The 11,447-nt window shown below is 39.6% G+C and overlaps 1 pseudogene; it reads left to right on the forward strand.

Annotated features, from left to right (window-relative positions):
- The first annotated feature begins 9,982 nt into the window (after window positions 1-9,982).
- LOC126186530 (U2 spliceosomal RNA) lies at window positions 9,983-10,080 on the forward strand (annotated as a pseudogene).
- The last annotated feature ends 1,367 nt before the right edge of the window (window positions 10,081-11,447 follow it).

Genomic DNA, 11,447 nt, shown 5'->3' on the forward strand with positions numbered 1-11,447 from the left:
ATGGCTCTCGTACAATCGCCTCCTTTCAGTTATAGAAAGGAACTTCACTCTGCCGTGTTCTCTCCATGATGCTCTATGTGTTTTTATTGGTCTTCATCTAGTCTTCAGAGATGACGTTCCTAACACCTTCTTTTGTGAGTGCTTAGACTGCAGAAAGGGTACATTTATTATTACTCTTCGCAACGTAACCTTTAATTTGGTTCCATATTAATTCTGTTGGGTTCAAATGACAGTGATACGGTGGTAGACTAACAATTGTATGTCCATATTTGTTTGCCAGTTCGTAGATTTAGTGTATGAGGAACTGTGTTTCATGGACTGATTTTTGTTCCACAAGCTCACCTTCCTGAGGAAATCACTTACATCCATGTTACGGCACTGCCGCCAATTAATCATTTCCTATTTTCGCTTTGCCATGGTTGGAGCCTTCTGAATAATAATTGAATGGTAAGGAGCATTATTTAAAGAAGTTGTTGATAGTTTTGGCAGATTCTGAATTAGTGATTCTATAAACCACTTTTTAGCTATAACGTCGTTCATTTATTCATGATAATGTCGTGTCTCCTTTGATTTCTAAAGTAGGAGACTGTTTGAGAGAAAATGTAGCGAGATGCAAGCATAACGAAGATTGTCTGTTCCGCTTACTTGAGGGAATTGCCATTGTTTCTTCAGTAGTGTTATCTATCCAACCTTGCTTGACAGCGTGACCAGATATGATCTATGTTTCATCAAGCCACCACTTTGCCGATATTCATGCCACCAATCTGCCTTAAAATTCGGCGTACCATGCAGCTACATCCTGACTCTACATCAACAAATTATGCCCACAGAAATGTCCACAATGAAATCCTAGGTCGTGCAAAACTGTACGACTACCCTGAAAAGGATGCCATTCTTTAAGGGTGATGAATAACTTCTTGAGTGCTCGATTTTACCTTCTCTGATGGTCTTCATAAACATGACGACAAATCGCTTTGTCAGCAAATGAATCTGTATTCGTAATCTGCTTCTCATACAACGTTTTTTCTCCATGAGCTTCAAGCTTTGATGTCCTTCCAGCTTCCTTTTATGTCAAACATTTCCTTGCAGTCTTCACAATAGTGTTTTGTTCATGTTTAGAGCTGCAGCAGTTCTATTGACTACATTGTTAACGGAGAGCAGTAGGCTATCATTCAGATCTTCAGTCTCAAAATAGGCATGTAACACATAAGCCATTTCTCTCGACTGACCTGGTATGGCAATCCCCTGACCAAGAGAACAATGTGGAACTTTTCCACTTGTAATTTCTGACTAACTTTTTTCTGACATTCTTCAGCAATAAATCACAAACAGTAACAGTAAATAAAATAATAGCTTCTGCAACATATAGAAGGACAACAAACAAAATCACAGGGTGCAACGATCAACCAACTACCCACATACACTGCTCAAAAGAAACGCACATGGAGAATTGTCTGTAGGAAAGTTCTTAGCACTTTTGGCAGGCAAGCAAATAAAGAAAAACAAATATTCTCGTATAAATCCTTTATCCTATATACATTTACACTCAAAAAACAACTCTTTATTTACACTTATTTGGTACAGTTCTAATAAAATCTCACTTACTTTTTAACTGATAATCTAAAGCAACAGTAGAGCCATCGAAATTTTCATCTAGCCAGTAATTTGACAAGTACTGTAATATCTCTTTATATTCGATGAATTATTCTGATACAATTCTACCCTTGAATGACGATTATGAATTTTCTATCTTCATACTCGCAGAATCCATGCGCAAAATAGTTTCATACAATAGCTATGCCATGAGCGCATAAGTATTCTTTGTAGTACTCTCTCTGGTGGTTGTTAGAAAAAAAAAGAAAAAAGGCTTCCGAGATTGTCTTCGTGCCGACTAGCCTGTGCTTGGTTTGGAAGAACTGTAATCTGATTATTGAGATTTATCACAGAAGATAACTGATACGAACTGTACGATTAAAAGGAAATATATATAGATGGCTCCTTCAAGTAAATGGTGTGTATTTTAAATTTGAGAATTAATGATATTTATCGATATATTGCGTAGTTGTTAATCAGAAGGGACTTCCGAAAGACTGGATACGAACCTGCATTTAATAATCCAAGAGCTCCAGTACTTCTTCGGAAGGTTAAACTTCATCAAAGCCAAATATCCGCTTGATCTGAGGTTTCCCGACTGATTATACAACGCTCCCAAAATTACGAGGCATTTTATTTGTACGGACTAGCAGACTGCCGCAAAGCACGAGCCTGCAGAGAAGAAGAATCATCGCTTGATTTCATTCTAACAAGTAAAATTTCAGACTCATTTTGAGTGACTGAGCTATGACTGTGTTTCCTATCATGAATGATTGATTGCTCGAACGAATTGAGAGCTACAGAATTACGTAGATAGATAGGAGGAAAAATTACAGTGGCGACCGTGACAGGACTCTGTTGGATTGTTATATAATATATGTATTTTTTGTTTCATGAAACCCAACGAGAACGAGAGGTAACTAATCTGAAGAGAGATTCGGTGCCCATAGTAAAAGATTGCTGATACCAAGAAACGATTTCAACTATTGGACAACACCGAGACTACAGAACAAGGCCAGAGAAATCTAATTTTTTTATCCTGTAGTTAAAATAGTTTGAAAACAATTTAGAAAGAACTTTTTTCCAGATAGTAGTTAGATTGTAGAACTGTATATTGTGTGATTTCCGTATCTGGACATTGAACTTTATGCCATCTGTGAAGTAATTTGAAAGTTAAGTGTGTCTACGACAGTAAATTTGAAACTGTATTTAGTGATTAGAACCTGATATTGACAGTTATTTAATGGTATTAACTAGAGCGGCATTTAAAATGTCATTGAATCAGCAACGAGACGTGCAACAGTCTTCAGCTGTTTGCGCAGAAGCAGAGGCCACGGATAGCAACTCTGAGACTGTTGTGGCTAGCGGTAGCAATATAAATAATCCCGCTGGTTCAGAAAACATTCATACAACAGCTGATCAGACTGTTGTTGACACATTAGTTGTTATTATGCAACAGTTGTCTCTATTAGCCAAAGGCCAAGCGGAGCTAAAACGAGACTTATCCGTTATACAAAATGACCTCCAAAATCAATTAGCCGAAAATCAAACACAATTACGAAATCAGTTAAGAGCAATCTTTACCGAATTAGATCAGAGATTAAATTCCCAGACACAAGAAATAAAAGAACAGGCAGTAAGGACCGAACAGAATCTTATTGCTCAAATTGAGCAAGTCCGCCAACAATGCCAAGAAAACAATTGTAAATTATAAGCGGAACTAACCGAATATGTATCCGTCAAAATTGACACGATACAAAAACAAGTAGAACTGTTTCCTCAAGTAATACGAGCTCAAGAGGACATACAGTGTTCCGTAGCTATGATACCAGAAATTATAGAATCCCAAGATAATCTAAAGAAGCAATTTGACGAAGTGACGGAAAAACAGACGACAGTGGAACATAGAATGAATGTACTTGCGGGAAAGTTTTCAGAAATGACATTAGAGCGGCAAAATTTTCCTTCGGAAACCATAGAAGAAACTGTGAAAGTAGCTTTACAGTCAGTTTCGGAGAGTTCCGAGGAGAATTTTTTCAACAAAGGGTTAAAGGAAGTTCGTGAACAACTTGGCGAAGAATTCTCGCGTTGGAAAGAAAATATCGAAAGATCACTAAATCTCTCGCAGCAGGATTTAGAAACAGCGAGAAGTAGGAAACAAAACTCTCAATCTGCGCGTGACATTCCGTCCACGTCAAGATCCGATGTAGACAGAACTGGAACGTCACAAGTTAGATTCGATATAACGGATAGCCCCAGGGAAAAGTACGAACAGGATGATTTTTGGAATCGTAGTACCGTTGAGAAGATGATTAAACAGAGACAATTTCAAATCTTTAACCCTGACAAAAAGAATGTTCATCCTGTAGTCTTTATTCGAAGTTTCAGAGGTCTATTTCCACGATCTTGGACAGAATGGCAAAAGATTAGTTTTGTATCTGGATACATACAAGGATCAGGAGCGCTGTGGGCATCCGAACAAACATCTTCTAGTAAATGTTACAAAGAATTTGAGCAGGCTTTTCTAGCAAAATACTGGTCTGCTGGAATACAAGAAAGACTTAGGCAGGAAGTATTATATCCTGAGCCTTTATCAATTTCTAGAGGATCTCTAAAGAGATATTTTGAGAAATACATTAATAAATCTTTGTATTGGGATGTACCGATTCCTTTGCCGGATATAATTAGAATACTCAAGTCCAGACTACCCACCAGTATAAGGAATCAGCTGTTATATATAAATGATAAGGATATAGACTCATTTATGACTACGCTTGATCATATTGATATAATTGAGGAGGACAATAAAAGGGCAAGAGAAATTTCATATCAAAGTAGAGTAATAGAAGCGAATCCGAGCTGCAACTCGAATGGGAATGGCAGTAATGGTAGCAGTAACAATAATCATAAACAACTACACTCTCCGAGGAGACTTAGAAATGGACAAAATGCAAACAATAACTGTTACCATAATGGAAACTTTAGTAATGGTGCAGCGAGGGGCTATTTTAGGAACAATAGGAATTTTAATCGATATAATCCAATGTATGGCAACACAGGACAGTTCTACCAACACCAGCAGAACAACAACAATAATTACACGAATCAAGCAAGACAACATGGACGGAATTCACCACAACAACCGATAATCACTGAAGTAGCTGAAGAGACAAATACCAATCGGACCAACAATCAGTCAAACTAAACATGACCGCATCGTGCCCCGGAGGAGCGGTCAGGGGATCTGTTAGGGGCGAAACAGTAAAATTACAATTGTTAAGATATAATGATGGTGAGCTGTTGACTGAAGAGTTAACAAAGGATTTAATAACGTGTCATAATGACAGATCGAGTGTTCCGGTATCGGAAGTATTTGTTGAAATAGAGGAAGTTCCAACGAATGTGATATTAGACACCGCCGCTTCCGCCAATGTCATCTCAGGCGCTCTTTTTAGGAGAATTATTAGGAAGAAGAAGGTACCAATTTTGCCAGTACAGAACTGCAAAATCATCGGAGCTGTTGGAGCACGCTCTCCCAATGTCAAAATACAAACACAATTAGAGATGAAAATGGGAAATGTAGCAATAAAATGCACGTTCCTTGTAGTGGAGAAGTTATTAGTGGACTGTATTCTTGGTATTGGGAGTATGAAGGAGTACGATTGTCAGATTGATTTTTTGGAAGGAATAGTTAAATTTAGATTAAATGGAGAAGAGATAGCACTGGATTTAAATAGAAAGGAAACGGTGCATGAGAAATATTGTCGCGGTGCCATAATTCAATTAATTGACACTACAAACGGTTGTTGGAAGGAGCTTTCAAAGGATTTGATACAACAGGAGGACTTTAACCAAACAACAATGATAAAAGCTAGTGAATCAAATCAGCTTACCGGATAATAAAGGCAGCAGCTTCATTATTTGTTAGAGGCATATGAAGAGATTTTTGATGAGAAACCAGGAATTATTAAAGGGTATATTTGTCACCTACAAGTGAAGCCACATCAGACTTAATGTTACATGCACTATCCGATCCCCTGGCGTTTAAAACAATCTGTTCAAAGGGAGATAAATAGAATGTTAGAATGGAACTTGATTGAGCCATCAACTAGTCCATATTGTTCTCCGCTCTTAGTCGTTCCAAAACGTGGAGGCAACGGAAGAAAAGTATGAAGACCAGAATTTAAAATGGGAGGAAAAGATTCGACTCGCACTTGTCAATTTAACTAAAAAGGCAATACAACGGAAATTGACATATGATAAACGGATTCACCGGATTCAGACGTTTCATCTTGGAGAAAAGGTTTTATTGAGGCGACACATCCATTCCTCGAAACTGATGAAGAACATAAAGAAATGGAATCTTATTTATACCGGACCATATGTTATTGTAAATATACCAAATCCTGGATCATACTTGTTGGCATATCCCGAATCGAAAAGAATAAAGGGATTATTCCCGCATAATGATATTAAGATACCAAATATGGAGAAGAATTTAGAGTGGAATTTGACTATGAGTCGAATGTGTATATAAATATCAAGAATTTTATGTTGTCTAGAGGTTAAGAGACAGTGAGATTACTCCTGTGATAGGTTAAGAGACACTGAGATTGCTCCTGTGATAGGTTAAGAGACAGTGAGATTACTCCTGTGATAGGTTAAGAGACAGTGAGATTGCTCCTGTGATAGGTTAAGAGACAGTGAGATTGCTCCTGTGACAGGTTAAGAGACAGTGAGATTACTCCTGTGATAGATTAAGAGACAGTGAGATTGCTCCTGTGATAGGTTAAGAGACAGTGAGATTACTCCTGTGATAGGTTAAGAGACAGTGAGATTACTCCTGTGATAGGTTAAGAGACAGTGCGATTACTCCTGTGATAGGTTAAGAGACAGTGAGATTACTCCTGTGATAGTTTAGCACAAAATTTTAAGATAGGTAGAAGATTTTGTTAATTACTAGTGTTTGTAAGTGTGGACTATGAGCAGAAGCCACAGTGATATACAATGAAAGTGCATCTACATTTCCTCAAGACACGGCACTTATGGCCAATTGCGTGTGAAACTTGAACAGTGTGGGATATGTAGGTAAATACGCTGTGTGTATGATGTGCGCTGTTCGCGCAAGATAACAAATGAACTGAGAAATGAAGCAACAGTCGATAATGTCACTGTTGCAAACAATTGAAGAAACTCTCTGGTTGCGCAAGAGAAAATTATTATAATTTTTAGATTTTTCATGATGCCTTCTTTACCAGGAGAATTAATTTAAGAATTTTAATTAACATTTTAAGAATAGCAGTTGGTGTGTTTCATATTATGGACATAATTGTTGAAACATATTTCCATAAATGTTCATGAGAGGATGAAGAAGATTCTGCGAGTGGATGATTTGTTAAATGAACATAAGTCATCATTAATGACATTTATTTGCAAGTGGATCTATAAATCAATTAATTATAAGAATAATGAAAATTTTTCAGATTATTTCTTTTGTGGATTCAGTGTCATATGCCTATGTTTAAAATTTTTCATCAGGTGTAAACTTAAATTTTATCCATAATTTCGTAATTGAAAGCAAACCTCGGACAGATTCAATGCTCTACTTCCACCTGCACTATAACAAAACGAAGATTAGATTTAAAATTTTTTGAGAGGAATACATTCGATATGAGCTACAACAAAATTTAAATGCCCACAGTCTATTTGGCAATGTTTTGGACAATCAGCAGTTGTAATGCAAAACAACTTTGGTATTGAGGACTACAAAAAAATTTGCGATTGTCAGGACTGATGGATGTTCCAGTCTAGTACAGATGGAAGAATACAAGAATCCACTCCGATTTTGAGTTCAACGATGAAATATGGACTTCGTTGCCTTAATCCACTCTCTTCCAGGGATTTATTCAGTCAGAACCTTTTCTTATTCTACTTTAAACCTGTTTCATGTTCACGTCCCTGACCATCTGTTCCTGAGATCATCTTCCTGTTTCTACGGCACATTACCAGCTTCTATCCTGTACCATAAGCCATCGCCTGTCCTCCGTGCCGCCTTTACCAAACGCTGTACGTCGCCTACCCGGTGTCTGTACCCAGTGTTCCTGTTCCATCGACTTCACAACGAGATCGCCTGCTACATCGTCGAAAGAAGAATTTTGAAAAATTTTTTGAGCAATATTGTAAAATTTTTTTTGGCTATGAGGCACTTTTCCTTTGATCTAATCTATGGAGCTTCTATATATTTCAAAATTACTGAATTTAGGCTTTCCTATCTTCTTTAATACCTGATCTGGGGTCTATTCTTCCGGGTTTTCCAGGGTTTCCCTGTGAAGGCCAGTTCCCAAATGGGTAGACCTTTTTCGTAATTACACCAATCTACATCTTCCCTGGTTATGTACTCGGGATGCGGGTATACCCCGGTACATGTAAAAGCTACAGCTTAGGTATTCTCGTAACTTACTGTCTTAACATGATACCCATACTCTCTATAGTAAAATTCTATTAATTCAAAATATTCCTCTTTTGAATAAACAACCCAGCAAATTTTTCCTGTTAGCTCGCAAAGTGTATTATCATTAACTCTGCTCGCTGCGAGGGGCAATTGTAATATCTCTTTATATTCGATGAATTATTCTGATACAATTCTACCCTTGAATGACGTTTATGAATTTTCTATCTTCATACTCGCAGAATCCATGCGCAAAATAGTTTCATACAATAGCTATGCCATGAGCGCATAAGTATTCTTTGTAGTACTCTCTCTGGTGGTTGTTAGAAAAAAAAAGAAAAAAAGGCTTCCGAGATTGTCTTCGTGCCGACTAGCCTGTGCTTGGTTTGGAAGAACTGTAATCTGATTATTGAGATTTATCACAGAAGATAACTGATACGAACTGTACGATTAAAAGGAAATATATATAGATGGCTCCTTCAAGTAAATGGTGTGTATTTTAAATTTGAGAATTAATGATATTTATCGATATATTGCGTAGTTGTTAATCAGAAGGGACTTCCGAAAGACTGGATACGAACCTGCATTTAATAATCCAAGAGCTCCAGTACTTCTTCGGAAGGTTAAACTTCATCAAAGCCAAATATCCGCTTGATCTGAGGTTTCCCGACTGATTATACAACGCTCCCAAAATTACGAGGCATTTTATTTGTACAGATTAGCAGACTGCAGCAAAGCACGAGCCTGCAGAGAAGAAGAATCATCGCTTGATTTCATTCTAACAAGTAAAATTTCAGAATCATTTTGAGTGACTGAGCTATGACTGTGTTTCCTATCATGAATGATTGATTGCTCGAACGAATTGAGAGCTACAGAATTACGTAGATAGATAGGAGGAAAAATTACAGTACAAACAACGAATATTCTCGAATTCGACTGCACATGCAGTTTTTTCTCTGTGTTAACAAATACAGTCTACAATACATTAATCAGCCTGCAATTTGTTACTGCGTACCACCATTAACAATTGTTCCCAAAAAACTAAGTCTTCTTTGGCATATAAACTTCATAGAGATTTTTAAATGCAGTTTTCTTACGAAAAATAGCCTTTACCACATCGTATCAATGGAATCGTATGTGTAACACAGATTTCCACATAGTTTACAATTAAATATCTTTTCCCAACTTTTAAAACGTCTGTTTCACCTGAGTTGAAGTCTATGTTAAGAAAAATCTTCTGCAATACATCAGTCACGTCCCCTTTTTTCTATGTGCAGAATATGATACGATACGGAAAATATGTGTAAAATGTTAAATGTTTGTAAAAAATTTTGATACATAAATGGGAATACAGGATATTTTTAAGTTATACAGAGGGAGTAATCGGAATTTGTGGCATAAGCAATGGATGTATGGAAGATCACTGACGCCACGCAAGGACCTAGAGAAGAAAAGCACTATGCAGAGGGAGTGATCGGAATTTGTGACAGGTGTTGTATGTGACCACTAGGTAGATACACGAGAGAGATGAAACCACATATATGTATGTATTTTAATAGTGGACAGATAGGACATTCTAGAGAAATGGTGTCAAGACGAAATCGCCTATTCCTTTACATGTGGGCCATATTGTAACATCAAAGCCATACCAGAAAAAATTTATCATGGAAGCGCTGGAAGCCACTTAGAGGAAATATAAGAAAACCTATGGATATGTTATAGGTCAGCATTAAATGCATGTTGTAGTAGACAAGGTGCCTGAATACGTTTACCAACTTATGGATGTGTTCATAATGTAAGACACTGCTGCTATTTTTGTATTTTTTTAATATCCAGATGCAAATGAGAATATACGATATTCTGTATAGTTTCCATTGGATTAGAGATCCTTCTGTTGAGTTAGCAAATACTAAGGCTTTTGGCTACGATCAAAGTGTAGTAATCGCTTCTCGGCCTTTTGGCTAAGATCAAAGTGTAGTATCTGTTCTTATCAGCTTAATGCTGGCAAGGCCTCATAGCGGGAGGCAAATACACTCGCTTCGCAGACTGGCGCTTTATTCATCGCGCCAGGCTCGGAGTCGTGCCTCTGAACGGTTGTCGCCGCTTTGATGGGCGGGCAAACAACAACAAAGCCTGCCGACGCTGTGGCCACAACAATGAGACGCTCCCACACGTGATCAACGCGTGTATGGTGCACTCAGCAGCCCTGCAGTATCGCCACAACGCGGTCCTCAACCGCCTCGCGACAGCAGTCGCTGGGCGGCCAAGAAGAGGAAAAACTGCTGTTCCTGACATCAGGATCAACCAAACCGTCATAGGGGACAGCAGTGGGCTGCGTCCGGACCTCGTAATAACTGACGAGGCCGCGAAGACTGTGACCATCGTCGATGTGACAATCCCCTTCGAGAATAGGCGGATTGCGCTCGACAACGCTCGGCAACTGAAGAGGATAAAGTACGCCGACGTTGCGCGCGGATTAGCCGCTCGCGGCTACTCCGTCACTGTCGACGCCCTGGTTGTTGCCAGTCTGGGGGCGTGGGACCGCCAGAACGATGCAGTGCTTCGGCACCTAGGCATCGCTAGCCGCTACTGCCAACTGATGTGGCGGCTGATGGTGTCTGACACCATCAAGTGGTCCCGCGACATTTACGTGGAACACATCACTGGCTACCGCCAGTATGTGTCCCCCTAGACTGTGGCATGCTCTGACGTCAGGCTGCGAGACCCTCGAGACTGCAGTCGTCGGAGAACTTCGAGGTCGGTGCCTTCGTGACGTCGGTGTCGAGATTCTCCTCCACGACGCGGGACCTGCGGCGCTACATCATCTTCGCGCCGCACTGCAGCAGTGCCGAGTCAGTAGCGGTGCGTGCGGTGCTGCCTGGTGCCCCTCCCTCCGTGGTGTCCGCCGAATATGGCCCCCACCTCGGTTGGCGCGGTGCTAGGCGGCGCCAAACGTGTGCCTACTGCCCGGCAGTCTACAGCCAGCGTGGGAAGCAACGCCCTCCTGCCACGACACCCCAGTGACGTCCGCCGCAAGGCAGACAGAGGGGAGAAGTCCGGCTGTGTGTGACCCGCCTGCGTGTGTGGCACACCAGCCGCTGGCAGCCGTGCATGTGCAGTGTGCTGTCAGGGCATGGAGATGAATGGAATAAAAATAAAATAGCTCCTAAATTAGGTCCAACTTACCCCTAGTCTGACATAAGTAAGGCCGCGCCTACCGCGGGAATATTCTTAAGGATGACATACTTAAGTAACCGCGCCTAACGCGGCCTCTCAATATTTAAGTAGTGGGCTTAACCCACGAAATAGAATAGCAATACAATACTTAAGTACGGTTAGAACCGTTTTTTCTTAATTTTATCTAAACTTAATAAAATTGTAAAACTCGCATTGTATAGAGTCATGG

The sequence above is a fragment of the Schistocerca cancellata genome, chromosome 4, assembly GCF_023864275.1.
Source record: "Schistocerca cancellata isolate TAMUIC-IGC-003103 chromosome 4, iqSchCanc2.1, whole genome shotgun sequence".
NCBI lineage: Eukaryota > Metazoa > Arthropoda > Insecta > Orthoptera > Acrididae > Schistocerca > Schistocerca cancellata.